Source organism: Pteronotus mesoamericanus, unplaced genomic scaffold (assembly GCF_021234165.1).
Source record: "Pteronotus mesoamericanus isolate MK-2021 breed Mesoamerican mustached bat unplaced genomic scaffold, CSHL_Meso_final scaffold_582, whole genome shotgun sequence".
Lineage (NCBI taxonomy): Eukaryota > Metazoa > Chordata > Mammalia > Chiroptera > Mormoopidae > Pteronotus > Pteronotus mesoamericanus.
In genome coordinates, this window is record NW_026555323.1 from 7,468,895 (window position 1) to 7,493,326 (window position 24,432).

The 24,432-nt window shown below is 44.1% G+C and overlaps 1 protein-coding gene across 1 annotated transcript in view; it reads right to left on the reverse strand.

The window, feature by feature from the left end:
- Window positions 1-22,776, reverse strand: part of MCTP2 (multiple C2 and transmembrane domain containing 2) — a 136,313-nt gene extending 113,537 nt beyond the window's left edge. The window contains exons 1-2 of the mRNA XM_054561886.1: window positions 22,699-22,776; window positions 22,365-22,430 (exon numbers count right to left, since the gene is read on the reverse strand). The gene's annotated coding sequence lies outside the window, so the exon portion shown is untranslated. The remainder of the gene's footprint in view (window positions 1-22,364; window positions 22,431-22,698) is intronic.
- Window positions 22,777-24,432: the final 1,656 nt, after the last annotated feature.

A 24,432-nucleotide genomic window follows, 5' to 3' on the forward strand; every position in this document is an offset into this window, starting at 1 on the left:
ACTCACTGCACTGGCTAGATCTCTGTTCTTCTGGGTGACAGAACTCAATAAAGAGAATGAGAGAGGGAAATGCCAGGATTGAGTCCAGCCTCGTCAAAGAGTTCTAGGGCCTGGAACTCAGAAGTCCAGATTTTCAGAGAGATTCTGAGCTCCGTGCTGGCTTCTCTGTCTTTGAGAAGCTAAAGTGGAGAAGCCGAGTTGGCCACTGGGCACCTGACGGTGTGGGGCTCAGAGAGAGGCATCAGGTCTAGAGATAGACTTTGGAGAGCCTGGCGTTCAGACGATAGCTGGAGGCAGAGCAGTGAATGGGACTGCCAAGAAGAGAATAAAACTGAAAAGACAGAATGAGCTTGAAGGAACTCCAGCACTTACGATCTGTTGCAGCAGGATAAACTTGCAGAGGAGAATTAAAACAAAAAACAAAAAACAACAGAGAGGGGTAGAGGTGGGAAAAGAGTGTTGTCACCTTATGACAAACAGAACTCAAAACAGAGAAGACAAAGGAAGGACATTTTGTAGAGGAAGTGGTCAAGAACCTCATGAGCTCTTACCAGTTCATTACCATCAGCCCTGAGCCCACTGACGTGGTAGAAGAGAGACTATTGGTAACGTTGGTGTGATTTGTTTTGGTGGCATTAGAGGGTGGAAAGCCTGACTGAAATAGGTTCTGAAGGGAGAGGAGAAAGAAGAAATGGAGGCAACAGATTAGGTGACTTGCAAACAATAGGGCTGAAGGAGAAGAGGCACGCAGGTTGGCCACGCTGAGGGGATTCGATCATGATGCGAGCCAGACAAGGGCCCTACTCTAAATGCCAAAGGCACAAGCTTCTTTGATGACAGTGATCAATCAATAATCACCTGACCAAACTGCTACTCATACACACAAACACATACACACAAACATGAACATACACATTTTCTTGATTCCTTTATCAGAATATTTATTACCTGTCACGCAAATAGAGACCGAAGTTTTGAAAACCAAACTGTGCAATAAACAATCCCATCAACACACACCGACCAGAAGACAAGGTAATTCACTTCTTCATGTAACTGTACTTAATGGCCCCACAGTGAGCCGCTCACACAGAGCCCTTAACCAGCTCCTACATTAGAAAGCAACGGCCAAACCTCAAATGCCCGGCCCAACATTATCAGCACGTTCAAAGGTTTCCTTGGCCAGGAATTACCGGCAGAAAGAGAATGTCCAAAGTATCTTTAGGACTTCCCTGTAAAGGGAAAGCATGAGGGGAAACTGTTAACTTGCAGTAAAAATCTTGTTATCCCAACTGGGGAAATCGCATACTGCAGAAGCTATTTTAGGTGATTAAATGCAGTGAAAAGGTTAAAGACATACTAACTTAGAAAAAAGAAAATCTTATACACATCTCCCCACACAATTTCTGTTGTGCACAACAGAGCATGTACAATAAATTGTGTATATCTGTGAGCCACTAAATTAAGACCAGCTTTTCCAGAATACAAAGCAAAATCTTTCAAAGAAATGGCTGCACCTGTCAAAAGCATGCAGGAAATTTGACATGCAAATACCTAGCTTTTAAAGACATCTCACACCATTTTATTATTCCTGTACTTCCAAAACACCAAGCCAATAGTCCTTTTTATAAAATAACCTTTTGAAGCATTTCCCAAATCCATGCCTGTATCAACAGAAAGAGCAAACGCCTATTGTCCAACCATAGAAAAATTACACCTTCTCCAAGCAGACAGGAAAACTCAATAATTCTAATGCACTATAGATCATTTTATTGATGGCCTCTAGAGGTTTGCAACAGGTTTCCAAACACATACTCAGAGATAATCACACGATGGTCCCCTTAAGGCAGCCTCATATAAAAATAAAAGGGTTATGCTGTTCCCAACTAAAAGTGATGGGAGAATCACGTGGAAGAAACAAAGTAAAAGCAAAAGAAATCTCAGTAGGTCGGGTGATGGTAAGGGAAAGAGCAAGCGCGAAGGAGAAGGCGTGACTGTGGAGAAGCAGGCTGCCACTTTCCTCTCATGCATGAAGAAAGCCCTGTCAGATACGGTGAGCACAAAAAGGAAGTGCGGGCGAGAGCCACATGAATGTATGTAGGGGAAGCGCCTTCCACACAGAAGACAGAGGAAGCGCGTGAGAACCAGAGCAGCGCACGTCTGTCAGGGATGCTGAGAAACAGCAAGGAGGCACGTGTGATGGAGCAGGGCCAGGAGGGAGACGGGTGGGAGATGCGATCAGAGGGGAGCAGGAGGTCGGACCGGGCAGGTCCCGATAGGCCGCCGTGGGAGCCTTGGGTTTTACATTGAGTGGGCTAGAAAGCCACTGGAGGGTTAAAACGTGTGCCAATGATTCCTTACCAGCTTCCATGATGGACCTAACCCTTGTGCATGGGTTTACATACATGATCAGCAATGTTCAAAGTGATCTCATGTGCATTTTTATTTATTTTCACTCCAGTTGTAAGATGAGGAAAATGCAACTTATTCGTGTTCATAGGGCTGCAAACTGAAACCCAGGCCTGTCTAGCTCAGAGCCACTCAACAGAAGGCATTACCTGCACTTGGAACAGGACAGTTCTTCGTTGTATGGGACCGGTCTACGCGTTGTGGGTGGCAGATATCAACCTCAGTCTCCATCTCCTTCAGTCTCCATCTCCTAAGTACATGCCAGCAAGGTCCTTTGTCATTGTGACAACTGAAAACATCCTGCGCATCTTCAACAGTCCCCAACAGGGTCACTACCTACACTAGCTGGAACCACAGGTACAGTCACTACACACCCCAGCACGTTGCTGTGACCCTTGTCGTAGTCTGCTAGCAGAAAGCAGAGAACTGGAACATTTATAAGAAAGACAAATGAATGAGTGAAACACTTTAAAGTTGGACTATTTTCTCCACTGAAACCATTTGTTTTGGATACCCAACCCTTTTGTTCCAAACTCTAAACAACAATATCACTGTCAAATATCAGAGGTGGAACACAATTGCCCAGGCCAGAGAATAACATAACATTCTTCAGGTAGAATTGTGCTTTGAGCATCCTTGGAGTAAGAAAACAATTGCCTGTGGACTTGGGAATAAAATGGATTCTGTAGAAAAAGAGTGAGATTTTGTTCAGAACTCAAGGTATTTTAAAATATGCCTGAAGGAAAAGCTAACATAAAATACTACGAAAATGTCTACAGTGATGCATAATCATACACATATGAGCCTGATAAATTCGATCCTTATAAAAGCTATGTCCGCAAGAGACTGCTTACATAAGAAACACTGAAAATTCAAACTGAGACATCAGTTTTCAGGAAATCTTTATAAGGCAGTCCTTCAAAGGATATGACTCAAGAGACTCAAAGTTGTACAAGTAAGTCTATGTTATTATCTAAGGCATTAATTATGCTTAGTGGAATTTCATGAGAACTTGAAAAATAGCAGAATGGGGAACCAAGCCCAAATTATTGTAATGCAATCATTAAAAAGATATGACTCAAGATAGCCAATGCTGTAGGGATAAAGCTATATTATTATCTGCCGAAAATGTTAATTATGCTAACAGCTGAATTTGAAGAGAGCTTGGAATTTGGAAGAATTTGAAACCAAGCCCAAGCAAGGCTAACTGCTTCAATGAGCAATTTTTAAATAGCATTTGATCCAAGAGAAGATGACATAGCAATGTAGCTGGGGATGTTAAAAAGTTTTTGTACTAATAGCTTAAACAATAATATTAATAACAGTGTTTTGCTGATTGATCCCTGATTCAGAACTGAAAATTTGGCAACTGTTCTTCCTTTAGGTCCTCAAAAAAAACAACAAACTATCAATAACATCTATACACAAAATGTTTTAATACATGCATCTTTTTAAAAATAATAATTTCCTCAAGGCTGACTCTATAAAACAAAGTCCTTGAACTCAGGGAGCATATATGTTGGAGGAGGGAGTGGATGAAAAAGAATTATAACAAAAATACAAACAAATCACAAAATACACACATGCCATAGTGAAAGCTGCTAATGAAGAACTGTACAGCCAGCAAAGGGGAGAGACCACACGGTCCTCTTCCCCAATTCATCAGCCAAGCACAAGTCGTTTTTAGCTGTTCTGAGGGCAACATAGCAGTTGCACGGCGGAGAGAGGTGGATCTCAGACCACTTGTGCTCAGGATCACCCAGGTGTGCTGTCCACCGAGATGCTGTGGAGAATGTGTGGGGGCTCATGAGCATGCGTGTGTGCGCCTGCTTGTCTGGCTAACGAGACGTAAAGATGTCGTCTAGTGTCACTGAAAAAGAGCCTTGCAAAGAAACTAGGGGTTGAAGATAATCCTTCATAATGAAAAATGGGCAACAGTATTAAAGAGTGGTACGTATATTCCTAGGATGGGCTTGAAAAAAACACAATTAAGTAATCAAAAGTATTAATGACACGGTTAATCACACTGCCTTAGTAAAAATGAGCATTTGATTATTAATAAGTTGGATAAGAACAAAAGGTTTTTAATACTTCTAAAAGGTTTTTAAATGTTTATAGACTGCTAATTTCATCTCCACCTCATCCTTCTTTTTTTAATCTTCTTTATTAGTGCATAATTTACATAACTTAAAATTTACCCATTTTAAGTGTGTAACTGAATAATAATTTGTATTTCTATGAGTTACACAACCATCTCCACAATCTACTTTTACACCAGTCATCCTTCCTTTCCAACATCATTTTTAATGCAGATTATAATGTAGGCATTATGCTAGTTCTACGGCCATGCAATCTCCAGATAAATGCATGCATGCACATACAAATGCAGGCAAATAGGGTATGTTTTCAAAATTACTTAATAATAGAGACTAAACTAAACTAAACTAAACTAACAAAAATATGGGGACTCTGGCTTTACAAACCCAACCACAAGGTCCCCCACCCCAAGTCCACGCACCCCCTTCTATAAGCCCCACTGTTCTCGGGTCCTTTGTCTGATGCTTTCACTATGGTTATACAGGGTCTGGCAAAAATAACACAGCTTTTTCATTACAAAATCTTCTATTACAAAATCATAAGCATGTTATTCTGTAAAATAACAATAGCACACTCCAGCACACCACGTGACATGTTAGGTGGAGTGTTCAAATTAAAACTATAAAAATTATTACAGCCATATTATTACCCTACCAGCCACACGCAAGCAGGCGTTACTTCTGCTGGACCCTGTAGAACACCCAATGCCTTTTTCTGCACTGAGAACTGTGCATACATGATCCCTGATAAACTCAGGGGATGGGCAAACACACAGCTCCTGTAGAGACAAGTGTTTTGGCAATCTCATCATGAGAAGCAAGGAATCCTCAGCAGAGTTAGTGCCGTGTGGCTAGACCAGCAGAGCTGAAGGTCAATGAGACAATGTACATCCTCCAAGGTTCCAGGCTGAGTGACAGGCACACATACACACAAACAAATTATAAATCAGCCTAACAGGCATCTGAATGTCAAGGTAACCCATGAAGAAACAAGAAAGAAATGACTCAGTTCCAAAAATAGCTGCACGCTTCCTAACCAATTGCTTTTATCTAAAAGATAGTGAGAATCAGGCCGTTCTTTTTTGGGACTGGTTGGTACTCGAGGCCAAATTGAGAGTTTATATCTCCCTAACCTCCCTGGTGAGAGTGTGTTTCATCTTCACCATTTCATACTTGAGAGCTTTTCACGTTAAATCTTTCCCTTAACTTTTTTTGGGAGAGTTTTGTTTTGTTGGTGGTGCATAATAAAATCCTTAAGAAAAATAAAAAGGTACGTTGAATATGGGTGACTCGGTTTCTTACATTTGTGGGCTTATGTGCCAAACTCTGCCTAAATACCCGTATGTAAATAAAAATTCAGCCAAAAATCCAATGGTCACCGATAGTGACGTCAGGAGTCCATTTTGTACTACAAAAAATAACTAATAATCTATATTTTGTTTTCCACAGAGGAGTTATGAGCCCAATTCATTTTGCAACTAAAGTAACATAATACCAACCTTTTAAAATATGCTTTGAAGAGCAATAAATATTTTAAGTGCACACTAAATGAAACTGCTGCCCATCACTCGCCATAAATCTTGTGGTCATTGTTGGACTGGCTTTTACAATTAAAGGTAAAATGCAGAGTGATTTTGTAGACCCTTGATCTTGATAAATGATGCTAGGCCAACATGTTAACCAGCAATTTCCTAGCCATCTCCCAAAGAAACAGTTCATGTTATAAGTTGCTAAAAAAAATTTTAAAAAAAGACTGTATTTGTGTGCGACTACATTTTGTTGGTGGTACATAATAAAATCACACACACACATATACACAAAGCATAAATGAAAACTGCAATCTTCAAATAATTCTTTTCAAATGAAGCTCAGCAAATGTTATACATAGTAAAGGATGTCATGAAATGTTATACATAGTAAAGGATGTACTTAATGGTAATTGTACAATAAGAATATTATAGAGTTTCACTTATTGCTACCTAGTAACACTACAATACTTCATGTGACTTCAAGTAAATGCCCTTTAAGTATAATTGATTTTCTATTTTTTAAAATAAACTAAATTATCCTGGGGGAAAAAAAGGATACAGTAGATTATATTGCTGGATTAAAATGTATAATGACAGTAGAGGTGAAGAAAATAAAATGATGACTTAGTATTGCCCAAGAGTAATTAAATATTTGTCTAATTTATTTAATTGACATATATAAGAAATTACGTTTTTCAAAATCCCTGAAATAAACATTGTTTCCTAATAACAAAGTAATGCAACCTCACACAGATGACCACACACTGGTTGGTTTCAACGGGATGCTCCATCCAAAGTTATCTATAATGGGAGTCACTTAAGTTTATCACTGGTCTTAAACTATGGCATGCATTCATTCTGACAAAAACATAAATACCAGTCAAGCCAGGATTCTGACAGTCTAGTATATGGGTACATACAGTCCTGAGAGAAAAGTAATGACCAGCTGGTGAACAGGCCAAGGGAGAGAGAGGACTTAAAGAGATAAGAAACAGGTTAGATCAGAAGGATGCTCACTACATGCACGGAATCTGGAAAGCTCACTACCCTGCAATGAAGAAGAAAGGCATGAGGTTAGGCTATAGTCCTGTTCTAGCCAATCATAGTCAAGGTTTAAATGACAATATTGGTACGAGAGACCAAATCAGAGCAGGTAGACCAAAAAAACCAAAAAGCCAAAACTTTCCATTCTCAGAGGCTTTTGAATTCTGAAATTTGAGATGAGATTTTTGAAGCTGCAGTAACCACTGAAGTCATAGAACCGCAACAGAAATAGCCAAAGAACATCAGTTTTGGCTTCCTGACCAAGAACTCACATCAGGCATCATGCTATGCAGATGGAAAAGGAAGCTGTCAATGGGCTTCTTTTGGGCCCTTGAGCAACTATTCTTCTCCCAGCCTCCCTGAGCAGAGTATGGGCAGCTTTTCACGGCGCATTTTTATTTAGATCTTGCAAACCCATGATGTGCTCAGGGCTGGGGTGAGGGGGATCCCCAGAGAGAACTGAGCATGCCCCAAGGAGGAAGCAGAACACCCTGGGGTATGCAAAAAAAAAATGCTAAAGCTTCCATTCAGACTGATCTAACGAGTCCCTTTGATTTCTATTTTTGTGCACGTTGAATAATATATGTAATATCAATACCACAGTATGTGTGCATAATTTATGAGTAAATATGTAAACTTACATTGGGCGTGCCTGTTGATGGGATGTATTATGAAAAAAGAATGGGCAGAACATTTCAAAAGCACCTGAACAATCAAATCCTTTAATCTGCTGGGGGAAAAAAAAGAAAAGAAACCCTGCAATACTAAGAAAAGAATATGCTTTTCCCCTTCAGGCAATGACTATTTTCAGAACTGTGTCTCTTCTTTCAGAAAGAAGGATCAGGTAACGAATATAATACAGACCAGACAAGCTGAAATAGGCAAGATGCTTGTTGTGTTTTTTTTTTAAAGCAAATGTGATCTAAATAGGGTTTTCAGTAAATACTGCTGTCACCTCCGCTAAAGGGTGTTTCTCTTGGGGAATTCATTAAGCATTAATTTCAACAAATGACCTCATTTGTCTCAGGTTTCCTCTAACATTTACAAACTACACTCTCCTCTGCTTCCTTGTGCTTCCTCCAGCCCCCTGTTCATTGAATTTGCATTTTCAGAGGTAGACGTTGATGATTTTCTGTGCACCCAGGTGATGAGGCAAAGGAAGGGAAACAAAAAGATTTGCCTCTCCTTTGAGAGAGGAATCACTCATAATTAGAGCAGGAATTCAAACTCAGAACATTCAAATGACTCCATCTATCAGGTGAACTGAAGCCTTGGTTTTGCTGTAACATCATAAATAACATACAGAGACTAGAAACACTGCTCAGGAGATGGAAGCACAACGAAAGGTCAATATGCAGAAATGACCATAACTATTCTTCCCATGGCGGTGTTTCCAGAAACAAAATGGCTTTTCTTTTGGGTGCTCCCAGGTCGTGGTGGTTATTGTCCATGGCTGTTGCAGCTGCAAAATGTACAGGAGATAAGGTTGAGTTGGGCCCCACTTATCACAAACTCTGAAAGTTCCTCTTTTGAATGAACTCCCAGGGTCAGCTTTCTGAGCCTGACTTGACCTCATCTATATTCACCCATTCGGCAGCCAAACCAGAGAGCGGACATGCTCTCTTGAGATGCGTGTTTCAAAGGGGATATGTGTGTGTGGAGAGGGAGACAGAGCCATTGCACAGAGAGAGAGCTGTCATATGAGAAGTGACAAGGAGGAGAAATACCAGCTTTTTAGGAGAAAATTCCAGACAGAGGGAAGGGTCCATGCAAAGCCCCCCAGACAGAGCATGGTCCCTGTATCCAGGGAACAGCAAAGAGGTCAACAGGGCCGGACCCGTGTGATCCAGCAAGCGGTAGGGAGAGAGGAGAGCAGAGAAGGCACTGGGTCAAGCAACGAGTTGAGATTTTATTTTAAGAAAGCCGAGTAGTCATGGCAGCAGGAGCAATGGGAGGATGAAGTTCGGTCAGGAGATGGGTCTGATTTGTCGCATGTTTTAACGGTCACATCGGTTGCTGTGGAGAGCGTGTCCCGCGTGAAGCAAGAGTCGGAAGAGTAAGACCAGCTAAGAGTAAAGGATCAAAGGTTCTTCAATTTGCTCTTCGCTTTTTTGTGTTTAGTTTTCTGGGTATTCAGATTTCAATCAGAAAGGCCAAGAGCACTGTGGGAATACTAAGGCCTACATCACATCGCACGTCATCCACTGCTGCGTCCACACAGGAAGTGAGGACACAAGAAAGTTACACTTCCTTTTATAAAGGTCTGTTACTTTGCTGGGAATCACACTCTCCGAAAAGATACCAATCCTTGAGACAGTGTGCCTTCCTGATGTTCACTTAGTAACATTATAATAGCCTCCTGTTACTTAGGGGGAAATTATAATAACCCCCTCTAAGTAACACCATGCAGATTTTTCCAAGTATTGACTGGGACTTTCATTTCTGTCTGGAAGGACCCATATACTGTGTAGGGGAACAGCTTAAGGACAAAGATAAATACATCATCAATAGAAACTGGTATGCATTCAGAAGACATGGGGGATGGATGCAGTTAATTTCTACCCTATGCCAAAAATTATTCTGGAAACTCAGACATGACCAAGGGCCAGGAATTGAACCAGATTCTCTCTAACCTCAAAATCTGTGCTTTTGCCTTGATCTACATTTCCATCCCTAACTGGGGGTCTCCCAATCTCTCTTCTGAGTCAGTCAGTCACAACTCCAAAATAAGAATTAAAACACCCAAAATGGTACTCTTTGAATGACATTATAATTATTAGTGCATTAGAGTGGGAAAGAGTACAGAAAATAACAAAGGCTAATTAAAAATTAGTGGGATTTAAGTATTCTATAAAATAAGTACCAATAATACACAGAAGCCATTAGAAAGTAACTACAGGAACATCCCAATGCTGTTAAGAAAGCATTTGTTGTCACCTCTCTGCCATGGAAGTATCCAAAGCTTTCTACCATGTCACCCACCTCTGCCCCATTCTCTTTGCACACACATGCACAACCTTGATTTATACAGTTTGAAACTGGAGTCATTGAAGGTGAAAGTAAACAATGTCTTCTGGGCCAGAAAGAACCACTTTCAAAGCAGAAGTTGATCTGAACCTGCCCATGAGCTACAACACCACCAGATTTTTTTTTTTAAGGTGCTGAGAAAACTTTCATTTTCCATCCTTGGACATTAATGGTTGCCATTGTATGAATATTGTAGTTGAACTAGATCCGTGACATGAAAAGTCAAGGGACTTTTGTACCGCTCATGTTTTTGTATGGTTAAAAAAATCTTATAAATAGCAACAGAGGTATGATTTTTTTCCCCTAGGTATTAGATCAAGGAATAAAATACACAACATCCATTGCCCTGAGTTCAGTAGGAGAGCCATTACAAAGCAATCCCAATGCAGCACAGTATGATCTATGGGCTGCTATGAATGAGACCCTCATGGAATATGTACAAGATATATCAACTTATCATGGTAAGGGCCTAGAAAGACCTAGGAAAAAACTATCAGAATGGAGAGGGGGTAAATTAGGTAATCTAGCGATGATACATGTTGGGAGCGTAGGACGAGGCAAAGGCAGGTATCTAAGGTTTCCGAATGGGCATGAGGATACCCAGGGAGGACAAAGGGGTAAGATCAAGAGAGCTGAGAAAGTAAGAAGTTTCAGAGGGAGCAATCATTTCAAATACTACAGAGAAGGTGGTTGAGGAAGACTGAGGCACGTCCATTGTTTTTGACTATAAGGAGGGCAGTAGAGACACAGAAGCCAGAATTCAGGGGTCTAGGGAAGCAGAAAAACAAGACATGGCAAGAGAGAGGGACCCTTTTAAGAAGATTTGCTGTGAAGAGGAGAGAGCTACTCTGCAATTTTCTACCAGTGAACATAAAACCAATGGTATCATCTGGATAAAAAATGTTAAATTTTCAAAATCAAACTCATACATTAAAACTAAGTTGTAAATATATAAAGTTCATATTTTAATCACAGACCCCTAAAAAAATTCTCACAATTTGCCTCTTCCCCCTGTGTATTTTAGTTTTCATGTCTTATGGTGATGGCGGGCAATCCTAACTAGTCTGAAGAGACTCTGGATTACACTTACAAGCTTAGATTACAGGTTGAAGGCTTTAGAATTTGAAAAGATTTCAGGTTTTTGTTTTGTTTTGTTTTTTACTTTCAGAGACAAGAACACTAAACAAGAGACATGCATGGAAAAGGTGTGGTTTATATTTCTCTTCTCTGTGGCATTCAGTGCAGCGACCAGCTCTTAGTAGAGCCCTAGTTAACATTTGCTAAATGGAACGGAAGGTCAAAAGGCAACTTAGGACAGACACATGGCTAGAATCTAGATATGTTGACACTGCAAGCACATTCTGTCAATGGTAACCCAAAAGGTCATGTTTTGCCCTTGCACTTTCAAAAAGAAATCATACTCAACATCATTCATCATTAGGAAAAGGCAAGTCAAACCCACAATGAGATACCACCTGACACCCTCTAGGGTGGTCACTAGTGAAATAAATAACTAGGTGCTGGTGAGGATCTAGAAAAACAGCAATCCTTGGGTGCTGTTGGTGGGGTGGAAATGTCACATGGTACAGTCATTATGGAAACCAGTATAATGGTTCCTCAAAAGAATTAACCATGGAATTCCCACATATTCTAGCAATTATACTTCTGGGTCTATACACCAAAAAAGTGAAAGTGGGAATTCAAAGAGATGGGCGCACACCCAGAGCTGTCAATCAAACCAAAGTCATCTAAGGGCCAGTATTTTCAAACCATTTTCCATATAGTCATGCTTTTTATGTCATTATACAAATAGCAGCCTATTGCTTCTCATTTGGATAAGATATTTGCTAAAATTTGACTACCGGGACGTTTTCTACTGCTTCTCATTCTATAAATACTTGACACCAATTCACATTGAATGATACAAGAGAGAAAGCTTTTGTTCCCCCTCAGAACAGACCATTTCTGTACTAAAATTGTTGGGTTATGCTGTCGATTTTGCTCAGTCCCTTCATTCTGAATTCTATAAATAAGCATAATAACCCAAATGTGTTATTTTAGGCCACTTTTCTCTTAATTTTATGATGGTTCTTGGATTGATTTCACCTTGCAGATTAATACAAAGACCCTCACTGAGCTAATAAAAGGAAAAATGGACCACTCTCCATCTCCATAATAAGGTATAAATTAACTTACATAAATTTGTTTTGAAGGTTTTTTTTCATGGTGTTAGTTCTTTGAAGAGCTCCATGATTTTCCTTAATGTGCTTTTAGATCTAGAGTATTTTAAAGAAAAATCCCCACAAAAATACATGGTCCCATGGTTCCTACACTAACTCCCAAACATGCTTGCCATGTGAAATAGTATATTACTCCCTGATCGCGGGTGAAGAATAGAATGCCTTGCACAGTTTGCACGCGGTGACAACTGGGTTAATGTAAACTATAAATGCACTACAAGGCTAGGAAATTTAGCATACAATGCACACTATTTCGGTGATGCATTCGTAGAGATACACACACACTGTGAATGAAAATATGAGTCACTAATCTCCATTAATGCAGCCATTAAAATTTAATCTTCTGATGCTATAGAGCCACCTGGAAAATGATTTGTGATATAACTGCAAATGGAAAGCACACAAACTATAAAATCATACCTAAACTATGTTTACAGCTCTGTAAAATGATGCATATGTAAAGACTCGAATATAAGGGAACATGGAAAAATTTTTAATGGCTAGTTTCTTCAAGAAAGAGAATATTTGCTTTTGCCCCAAATGTTTTATTTTTTTTCTTCCCTCTGATATTGACATAGCATGCTTTTGTAATAAGTCCACATAAAAATAAAAGTAATGTGTGTGGTGGTATTTTGTGTTTGTGTATGCTTTCCTCCAGCAGCAAGAAAAAATCCAACCCGAAATGTTCTTGGATAAAAACGAGATTCCTCATGGCCAGCTCAGCTCAATTTGGGCGGCCTCCTGAAGAGCTGCTGCCGCCAAGGCCCCTGAGGCTCGGTGACCAACTGTGGAGGGGTCACACCGCTGGGCGGGTTTCCACTGACAAGCGTGATGCGGGGTTGATTCAGACCCCTGCACCTTTGCAAAGCCTCATCGGCTGCACGCATTCATTTTCCAGAAATACACAAAACGATTCAAACGTCATACATGATAGAAAAAGGCTAAAAATAATCCAGAGTTGAAAAGAAGAGGAAGCTCTAATTTCCAGCAGGTGTCATGGCACAGCGAGCAGCATCCTGACCGTGGGAGACGACAACAGGTTGGTGTGTCATTTACAGAAAGCTGAAGGCAGCAAGTGACATGACGTGGGCTTCGGACAGGAAAGGAAAGCCAGAGCAGCCTCTGTGCGCAGCTCGCCAGGCAGTGCAGTTGGAAAGTAAACAGAAAGGGAGCTCTTTCAGGTGCAAAGTTCAGTGGACTTGGCAAGTTGTGTGCAAGGACGAAGGCTTGGCGGCCCACAGAAAGGACCTGGCCCGGGAGAGGCCATCTTGTCCGGGATGTTCGGTCCCACCAGGTGTGACAGCCACGCCCGAAGGAAGGAGTAAGGTGCAGCCCCAAGGCAAGGAGAAATGGGGGTTGCTGACCATTGGGGCAAAGGTCTAGGGATTTCGTTTTGGTTTGGGTTCGGGGCTGTTAGCTCTATAATCTGTTCTCCCCGCGGGTCAAACACCTGGCTCTTTCAGGTCCCAGGTCAAGAATACCTGCTTATGAAGCCTTACCCTACCCCTGTCTCTAACTCTGACCATGACCCGGACCCTCGAAAAACTGCACTTCTGCACCATAATCTCTTGTCCCACCTGACAATCATTAGAGCCTTCACAGTCCAACGAATCATTTGATGATTTTTCTAACTTGGTTTCCCCAACCCACCTCCCACCCCGGCCCCCCACAAGAAATCCCCTGAGAAGATGGGAAGAGGGGACTATACTTGCCTAGTCCACCTCAGCACTGAGGCCAATACCTGGCACCTGGCAGGTAATTCTGGTGGAATGAATGAATGAATGCATGCAGATGGCAATTCTCCCCACCACGCTCACCACCGACTACAGGGTGGGGCAAAAGCACATTTACAGTCATGAGTATGCAAAACATGGGGTTTATTCTTGCATTATTAAGTAGCGTATTATTTTCCATAGGGACAACTGTAAATCTACTTTTGCCTCATCCTGCATTGACCAGGACGGCAAGCTTGACTAGAGACCAGTATATTCCATCAACCAAAAATTCTCATAGCTAAGTTCTTTAATAAATGTTTAATTGTTAATTAAATAGTGTCAGGTATATTTATTGCTCCGTGATAAGGTGTGTGAGCGGCTTATCAGACACAGAACATTAAATCAGTCACAGTGACCAGACCCAGCTCAGCCTCCTTAGTGGCCTGGGCATAACCACGGTGAGGGTGGAGCGTGATTTATCTGCCGGCAACTCCCCTCTGCTTGCCCCTCCTTATCTACTCTTATCTTCGTTGCAAAATCAAGGTCAACAAGTTGACAATGAAGCCCTTGAACCTGGCCACAGGGTGAGGTCCATACACCTGACCTCTCTATCAATCAACAGCTGAAGGATCCTCAAACGGGGCTCAACTGCCAAAGTCCACAGACGCATCCTCTTTCCCCTCTCCCCATCAACATGTGGGCTTCCGTAAACTGAGATGCTTTTTAATCCTGAGGATCCTGGACGCAGCCGGTGTGCCCCAGCACATCAGGACCAAGAAACAGCAACAGGAGAGGCCGCTGGGATGCATTCATGTGAAACCGATTTATGTGCATTCAGCCATCTCTGAACTGATCCAAATGTCTGAGTCCAATGAGGAAAACTGTTGTAAATGAATTAAAATGGCAAGCATGTGCACACACACAGTCTTTCCTTGCCTGTGAGTTAAAAAAACATTTTTTAAATATAGATCAATGGATATTTCCTATGCTCCACGTGAAATACGGTGTATTTGAAAAATACATTTCCAGGCTTCTCAGTGAAGCATTAAATTTGCCCGGATCACAAACCTTTGTGTCTCAAAATACCCAAAGGGGCCACTCACTGTCAGCCTACAGTCAGCACAGTTTAGTAGTTGTAAGGTGTTCCATTATAGCGGCGTCTCCCAAATGAAAAGGCAAAGAAGGCAATGATCAATATTAAAACCATCTGTCTTTTAAAAGGTTATATCGATTCCCCTCCCCCCACCAACTCTGATTTCACCAATGTCAGCGATTGCTCAAGGAAGTGGGTACTATTACTTAACAGCTCCCATTGATAATTCCCAAATGAACTTTCCCAGTTTCCTATCAAGTCTCCTGCCATGCAGTCTGCAACTCATTTCAAGGAAGACTGGCGAAGGAGAGGCTTGGAGTGATCAGAACTATCCAAACGAATCTCCCCAGTCAGCTAAAACACTGTGCGGTGAGGTTTCAAAGGTGAAGAATCATTAGGTTCTAGTAAGATTGGCACACATGGCACCTGCCAGTTTGTTACCTCCGAAATAGAGGGCTTCGACCCTGGAGTGCACAGAGCAGCTGCTCCAACCCCGGGGTTCAGAGACATTCCTGGGCTTTTAGTTGAAATGGGTCTTGGAGACTCTCTAGTCTTGTGGGTAAACACCTTCACTGGGAAGCAAGGCAGAGCAGAATGGTGACAATTAGACGCTAGATGGCTTGGAACGAAATAGCAAGGGAAAAAGAGTAAAACTGCATTCAACCGAGCAGCCCTGCCCAAGTTACCCCTCTTCTCTGAGCCTCAGTGTTCCTCTCCATCAAATGGGCATAACTTTAACCCAGCAGCGTTCCTGAGAGGATTAGGAATGAATTAGTGATAAAGCTAGACACTGGCACAAGGTTGGAGGCTGGAAAGGAAGTAGGTAACAAATAACTGAATACCGATCTGTTATTAGTGATGTGGGTCATGCCTATGTGTCCACATTTTTTTTTTTTTTTTTTTTTGGTCACAGAAATAGTGCACGATATTTAAAAACAATTAATCATGGACCTTCTCAGTCCTGCCATGTCTTCTGGGTCAATATTAACAGAGGGCAGTTTATGAACCCTCCTTCTCATTCCTGGCTACAGCCGCATGTCTCTGTGCCAACCCACATGAGATCCAAGAAAATGAAAGAATTGTTAGCGAAATCCTACCTGTTTAGACAGGCCTAAAATACCGAAGGCCACTTCCGCAAGTGCTCCCACAAAGCTCAAGAAGTAAACTCGGCAGGGAGAAAAGTGGGTAACAAACAGTCCAGAGAGAAGCTAAGGAGGAAAGAGGGGGAGGTTTTGTGGAAGTAAAGACTCAAGAGAAGGAGAGGCGTATGTGTTTCAGCAACAGACGAGCCGCACTCCAGAGAAGCGTGTCCCTGTAGGACTAGGAACTACAGACGCATTTTACGGGACAGACTGTGTTACCACCGGACCACATGAGGGTAAGCAAGCCTGCAGCATCTCTGGGCTCCAGTGGATTCAAGAAGGGACATCAGGAGGCTAATTGCAGACCCTATAGGTCACTTCCAGACTACAAACCTAGAAAGCGAAGCTAATTTTGTCTCTGTACCATTTTTTTACATTAGGTACAACAATAACAATTACATTGGTTCATGTAGTTCAAGTCACACAGTGTTGTTTTCTGACATATTACCTAAATTCGCAGGCTAAACCCCAACATCTTTCATAATGCTAAAAATAGTTCCCCAAACACCACCCAAAAAAAAGTATTGCACAATGATGATTTGTTTTTGTTTTCGATTTAGTTTGAGTTCTTTGTTTGCTTGCTTGCTTTTTTGTTTTATGCTTTGTCACTTCGGTCACTTGGATCTGAACACGGCCACAGTCCCACCGATACGTTCAATACTTTCTTTTTAGTTTTTCCGATCCGCTTACACATCTCTCAGGAACATTCCTGTTTAGGAGCTGACTTTAACAGACAAAGTTGAAACAGGCTATCCTAAACTTTCAGTTCCTCAAAAGCAACCATCTGTCGATCGTACATAAAAGAAAAGGATTCATTTGCAGTGAGCATAAATGATACGTGAGTGTTTTTAATAACAGAATAAATTGGGAGGGTCGATAGTAAGCATTTCACCTTGTGACAATGATAGAGGCTAAAATTCTGCAAACCAGCGTCAACAAGCCCCTTGTCACTGTCCTACCCCCTGCCTGCTCCTGTTCACCTTTGCACGTTGATGACTCAGGCTATCAAACAAATGAAAGGCCCAAAGGAGCAGAGAATTTGTCTCCGCCCTCAAAGAATGAGTGGAAGGAAACCTTTCCACCTTTCACATCCCATTAAACTCATTCCTCGGCTGCCTGGCCAGCAGAAATGTCCCCATTTCCTTTGTGACCTGCTTCTTGCCTGCCAACTGTCCTGAGAGGCAGCATTAGTCAGTTGTTATTATTCAATCCATTGCATTATTCAGTTGTCAAATCAGCTGTATTACTCAATGAGTTGATAGGCGATTATTCAACAACCACCTAGAGACCAGTTCTCTCAAAACTCTGTATTGCGGACCTCTTTCCTGGACTGCAGACCCTTAGTCTAGTCAACTGTCCACCCAAATCCTCTACTATGGGGTCACCCAGGCATCCCAAACTCACAATGTCCACAAACCTCAGGATTATCCTCTAAAAACAGTCTCCTCTGGTTCTGACTTGCGTTCCTGGCCCCAACCCAGGGCCCCAGGCACAAACCTCACTCCTTCTTTCCTTCCCACATCCACCTGGCCACGCCTGCCATCTGCCAGCCGGCTCTCAAATCCTTCCCCACCTCTGCTTCCCCCCTGCCCTCAGCCAAGCCCCTCAACCTGACTCCTGAACTGTGACAACTCCTTAGCTCCCCTCCCGCCGACGCACGGCCGGAGCTAGGGCGTCTAGCGCCAGTCACCCAGAACACTGCCGAACAAGATTCTCCCTGTCTGCGGGGAGCACATCTGTCTGATCGCCACTGTACCTCCTTCAGGTGCCTCACGCTGACACTTAGCACAGCTAAGCGAGCAACAAATGCCCCCATGAACAAACAGCTGTGTGGATGGCACCCTCAGAATTAAATTCTGCCTCCAGCCATAAACTCACATCCATGTTGATCTAAACATTTGTCACTGAAGGAGAAGACAGGACACAGTGACCGGATTTTCACACCTAAAGGCAAGCCGTCCTTCCCCACACTGACGTATATTCTCGTGTCTACAGCTGTATATTCTTAAGCTGCCTGATGTGATGTGGCTATTCTGTGGTAAATGTCCAGAATTGTGAGTGACAACAGTCTCTTTCAGAAAAGAACTACCAAAAATGCAAGGCACAGCTCTTCTAGACACTTTCAAGACACAAGGGCCCCACACACCAGCCTCTTCAGGTCGTCTGTGGCCTGGGAAGGGGACAGGCCTTTCGGAGAGAAGCCAAAGCCCAGCATTCTGAAACAAGGCCACCTTCGGCAGCCACCCACTGGGGAAATCCGGGCAAGACCACAGTCACACAGGAAGGGAGGCAAGGCCACGTTATGCAACCAGGTGGATGCAATCCTGTACATTTGCTTGTGAAACTCTAAAAATTCGCAGTAGGAATGAACACAAGAACATTCTTCCCCTCCATTCTGGCCATCTGTCCTTAAAGAAAAACTCATTAACCCCAGGTGGTGAGCAAATACCTATGCTTGACCCATGAGGCCATTCCAAAGCAGCCTCGGGCCAGCCTCCCGGGCCTTTCCCACAATAGCAATGTGACAATGGCATGTTGATGACTCCTGGCGGGGGGAGGGGTGTCTGCACTTAAATCCTAGGATGTGTCCAGTTCTGCCTCTGTGCCTCAGTTATCTCACATTGAAATGGAGGTGATAATAGTCCTGCCTGGTAGGATTGTGTTAAAGATTTGAATCCTGAAACACCAATTCAAAAGGACCAATGCACCCCAATGTTCGCAGCAGCGTTATTTACAATAGCCAAGGGCTGGAAACAGCCTAAGCGTCCATCAGTAAATGAGTGGATCAGAAAACTGGGGGTACATTCACACAATACTGCGTAGCAGAAAGACAGAAGGAACTCCTACCTTTTGCAACAGCAAGATGGGCCTGGAGAATGTCGTGCTAAGTGAAGTAAGCCAGGCAGCGAAAGACAAATACCATATGATCTCACCTCTAAGAGGAACCTAATAAACAAATCAAACAAATGAGCAAAGTAGACCCACAGGCATGGAGACAAGGAACAGACTGAGAGTGACCAGAGGGGAGGGGGGCGAGAAGGAGATAAGGGTGGAAAAAAGGGGAAGGGGCCAGTCAAGGAACATGTATGGATGGCCCACGGACACGGACAACAGGGTGGGGACTGACTGTGGGGGGGGGGTGCAAGACAGCAGAGAGCAGCAGGGAAACATTGGGACAACTGTAATAGAACAGTTAAATATTCAAATAAAATAAAATACAAAAATAAAATTAAAAAGAGAGTTAATAATTCTCAGCGCAATGTCTAGCCCAGTAAATGTCAGTGATAGTAATATGAATTACAATTATAATACGACTATGATATATTGGCCCTTGTATGCACCTCTTCTCCTTACTGAGAAGAGCAGTTCTCAATCTTGAGCTCCAGAAGCATCTGGAAGGCTTCTTAGAACTCAGACGTCCGAGTGTCAGAGCCCAAGACAGAACCCTGAATAAATGGCGACGGATAGAATGAAAGCTGAGACTTGGACCGTGAGTCTTTTGCCTCCAACCAACAACCGGGCCTTTCAGTCTTTAAAGGTGATGGAGCTCAGCATCTGGCCTCTCGCTGGCATAGGTCCTGCCGCTGCGACAAGCTGCTGGAAGATGCTGAGTGTTCTCGGGGACAGGGAAGCCAGGCTGCAATCAGGAAGCAGTGCTTTGTAAGCACTTCTTGTAAATTGCCCAGAAAGACCTCCGCCAAGACAGAAGTCTCCAGCAAATGGTTGGCATTTCTATCTCTCGTTCTCACTTCGTATCCGCTTTTATCACTAATTTTGTATTATTGATCTTCAAGAGGATTCCACGTGTGTTTACCTTTTTTTAAAAAAAAAAAAAACGGCTTCTATTGCATTTTACATGCAGTGTTATTGTGTATGACTAGTTTCAGGGGTTTGCCTTTTCGGTCTTACAAAGCCTGGACTGGCCGCTGTTCCACACTCCCCCTACGCTGGTCCTTGGTCCTTTGGCTCTTCCAGGGTTTTCTTCCATTCACCACCCACCCTGCCGTCCAATTACAGCATCTTAAGCCCAACCGCACCTTTACACACACCTTCTAGGCAGGATTTCAAATGCTTCTGAGGAGGAGTTCAAGATGGGTTACCAACGTCGTGGTCAAAAGCAGTCCAGGCCTGGTCCTCCCCACACAGGCTTTATAAAGACATTCTTCAACACAACACACTTTTGCCAACTCCTTAGGCAAATTTAAATATAAAACCCCTCAATTTCTGCGTGTAGTCACCAATGACGATAAGAAAAGTTTAAAGAAAGCAAGTGTTCTCCATGTCAGGCAATAGGAATTAAAATTCTAAGCACCCTGTTCATGCTCATCCCATGCAGTATAATGATCTTAATCTGAAAGTCACTTTTGTGGTTTGGAGGCCCTTAAAGAAATTGTCAGCTGAGTTGTCACGGTCCCTTTACTCAAAGACTAAATTAGGAATTTTAGGATTTCTTTCCAAATAAGCCGTCGTACTCTACATTTCCAGAGATAGATTTAAGGGAAAATAGATACCTCTTTTAAAATAAGTATTAGCTATATTTATTCATACATGATTATAGATTTATACACAAAGTCCTTTCTCCGTGACAACACTGTCCTCTTTTCACCTGGAAGCTCTGAGATCAAGAGGAATGATAAAAAAAATCAAGCTGACTGACATAAGTTATATAATTTACATAAATTATATAAATCAAGCTGAATTACATAAAGCACGTGAATGATATGAAAATTAGCTGACACTTCACTGTGTGATACACAAGGCATTCATATACAGCTTTACTAATTTGCCTCCCTCGGATATAGTAGGCCCTCAAAAATATGTTAAGAAAGACAGAAAAAATTTACATTTTAAAAATAGCTGTTCATCGTCTTGTCCCAAACTGGTCATAGCTGAACCACACAAATAGAATGAAAATGGTGTTCACTATATTCATGGGAGTTGCTTTAACTTCCGGGATATGGGTGGTTTATGAATGTCCATTTAAATTCTTACTTCCCCAAAACCTTCCAGATTTACCCTGTCTCAGGGCAGCATGGAACAGTGGAGAAGCGTGGGTTCTAGAGTCAGAATTGTCCCCATCCAATTCCCAGGCCCACCAGTCGCCTTGAACAAGGTGTCAGATCCTTCCCTGCCTCAGTTTCCCACCTGCACAAGGGGAGGAATATCTACTTTGCATATTTATGCAACGAGATAAAGCCCTTAGCGCAAACACTTGGCAGAGTCGACTCTTAGCAACCTAATTTTAAGGGTGGTTTTGATAATCCCTGTCGCTTTCAATGGCAGACCAGGCTAATGATATTCTTCTCAGATTTATGTTCTCCTTCCTCCACATGCTGATTACCAGAGATTAAAGAGGCGGCGCCGAAGCAAAAGCATAAAGTGCCATTAGTCTCCCTCTGAACATCTACCAGCGAGGAAGAAGTGCCCTAAAACTCGCCTCTGTGTCAACACCGGCGCGACCAAACCTGTGCACACCTGTGCACACCGGCCGGCCTCGCCTGGAGCTCCCCCTCAGCAGGAGTACAATAAATATTTGTTAAATTGAAAGGCTGCTGACCCAAGTGGAAATGAATGCTAATGGGAATCACCGTCCACAGCCCTGCTTGCGACTCCGTGTGTGCCGAGGCGGTCTCCTAAGGTCCTGAGCTTCCCTGGTAAGCTGTTTGGGGACTGGAAGCGCCGCTGCAGAGGTCCCTTCCCGAGCACACACTCACGGAAGCATCTGGACGCGGCCGAACCCCTCAGACGCCGCGCAGAAGGTCGTTGGGCGGTTCTAACACGGTTCAGAGAAACGCGACCCCCGGTACAAGCCATTGGCACACGACTTGCTTAGCAAATGGACAGTGCGCAGGGGCTCTAGCTGCGGAAGCAATTTCTTCTCAACTTCACCACCATCACCTTTTGGTCTTTTTTAGTGTGACGAGACACTGGACGCTACGCAACTGGAAGGCTTTCTACTCTCCTGGGGCTGAGCAAAGGTCTGGCAGGGGATCGAAGTGGAATCTCCGGGGCCCCACGAAGGGACCGCATCAGATGCCCTCCCCTCGCCCCCCGCCCAAGTGAGGGACTGACCTTTGCAGAGAATCCCGGCGGAGACGGTGACTAACTCCGCTGCGCCCCGAGGAGAACCAACGTGTCCTATTAAATGCAAAGAAATCAGGGGCAAGTCACCCTCCAACACCACCCCGTGCGCTCCCAGCGCCCCACCCCTCGGGTTTCTGCCTCCGGTCCCCAGCCCACTGGCCCCTGAACAAGCAACCCTCCGGTAGCAGCGCCTCTGACTTCCCTCCGTGGTCCGCAACGCCTCACTTCGGTGGAGAGCAGAGGCCCTTCCACAGGACACAGCAGGTAGAGACCCCGCTGCGCGCCCGCGCGCAGTGCCAGGTGAGCCCTGCACAGCACTTACCTGTCCGAGGCTGCGTCCCGGGGGCTGCAAAGGGGACCGCCGCGCGCCCCTCACCTGCGCGGGACCTACAGCCCACGTCGCCGCCGCTCGCCCGCGCAGGGTACAGCTCCGAGGCGGCGGGGGCGGGGGCACCGTCAGGGCCGCGCCACTTCCTTAGCCCCCGCGCTCGAGCCCCGCCTTCAAGGGGAGGAGGCGGCGCCGTGCGTCACCTTGGAGAGGCCGCGACCCAGCGCGGGCGCGGCCGCCGGAGCTCCGTCCGGGTGATGCAAGACGGCGTCGGTGTTCGGTTCTGGGACCTGTGCTGGGCGAAGAGAAAGAGGTTATTGTGGCTCCTTTGGGGCTGGTTCATAGGAAAAGGAAGGTGCGCCCCAAAAGTCTGGCGGTGGCTGAAAGAGTTGAGTTCCCTCGCGTTTTAGTTCACAATCAGGAAGGGCAGCAAGGGGGGCTTGCCGACTTTAAGTTGCTTAAGAGCGTGTCTATACCGGTGCTCAAGTAAGTGCACCTTGCTCCCGGAGGTCCCGGGAGGACCCGTGGAGACAACAGGCTCCATTCTGTCACCCCGACCCCGGCAAGAGGCACCGGAGCCGGCGCCCCAGAGGAGCGGCGCTGCGTGCGCGCGGGGCGTGTAACGTAGTCACGTTCTAATTTCAGGTACAAGTGAGACAGGTCATCCTGTCCCTGGTTTAAGGTGAGGAAAATAACCGGAGCAGCGGTAACCGGGAGGGGGCGGGGGGGGGAAAGTCCAGTACAAAGGAAAGAAGAGGAAGAGCCATAAGGAGAATCGGCCCCATACCTTTGAAGGTGACTAACAGCGGAATTAAAATAGTAAGCGACCCCACAAGAAAAGCTTTTTTTCTCTTCTCACTCCTGCCACAATGAAGTTCCTGTTCTGTGGTCTGTGCAGCCCAACCGCAAGTCAAAATTGACTAACAGTAGTTTTCAGTCATTAAATGTTGCAGAAAGTGAAACATCTACCTAAAGGAACTCTGCAGTCATGCGTCCCCCCCCCTCATTCTGTATTCCTCTGTGCAGCTGCATTGGGGGGGTGTGGGGTGTGTGTGTGCGTGTGTGTGTGTGTGTCCGAGTCGTTCACACACGTTACCTGCTGCTTTCTAGTGTGCGTTAGCCAAGGGACGGCGGAACCCTGCCGTTGCTTTAACTCGTTTACGTTCCCTGCAAAACCGCAAGCAGCACTTAGAACAGCAGCTGGACTCCTGTGGGGCTGATACATGTTCAAAACCCTGTTGTTACATTGAACCTCTTGATTGAAACAGGTGTTGGACCAGGTCTTAATAGGCACTTTAAGTGGGGTCCTAGCTGCTACTTCTTAAAAAACCACATCTGCCTTTGTAATAGGTGGTCTTCTCTGTCTTGCCTTCTGAATTTACATAAGCAATAAGGTAGCTGGTCTCTGCAAAACACCTCTATTGTCAAGCTGGGGATTGAAGTGGAGCATTCTCACTCTCCCCACCTGGGTGAGCGTGCGCCTACCAGACACAGTTGCTTTTACGCCTTAGACCGCACGCGGCACGGTTGTGTGGCTCTCTAATAGCTTCACCTGTTCTCTTAGGTCGTCCGTGCCAGACGTGCCTTCGGCGGGTCGATGTGCTGCTTTGCTACCACAGCTGAAGCTGCCTGTCACACATTCAGAATGCGGTGGAGGTATGCTAGCAATGTCACTGTGCCTGTTTGAAGGAGCCACAGCCATTTAAGTGGGAGGCGTTGCAATGGCTG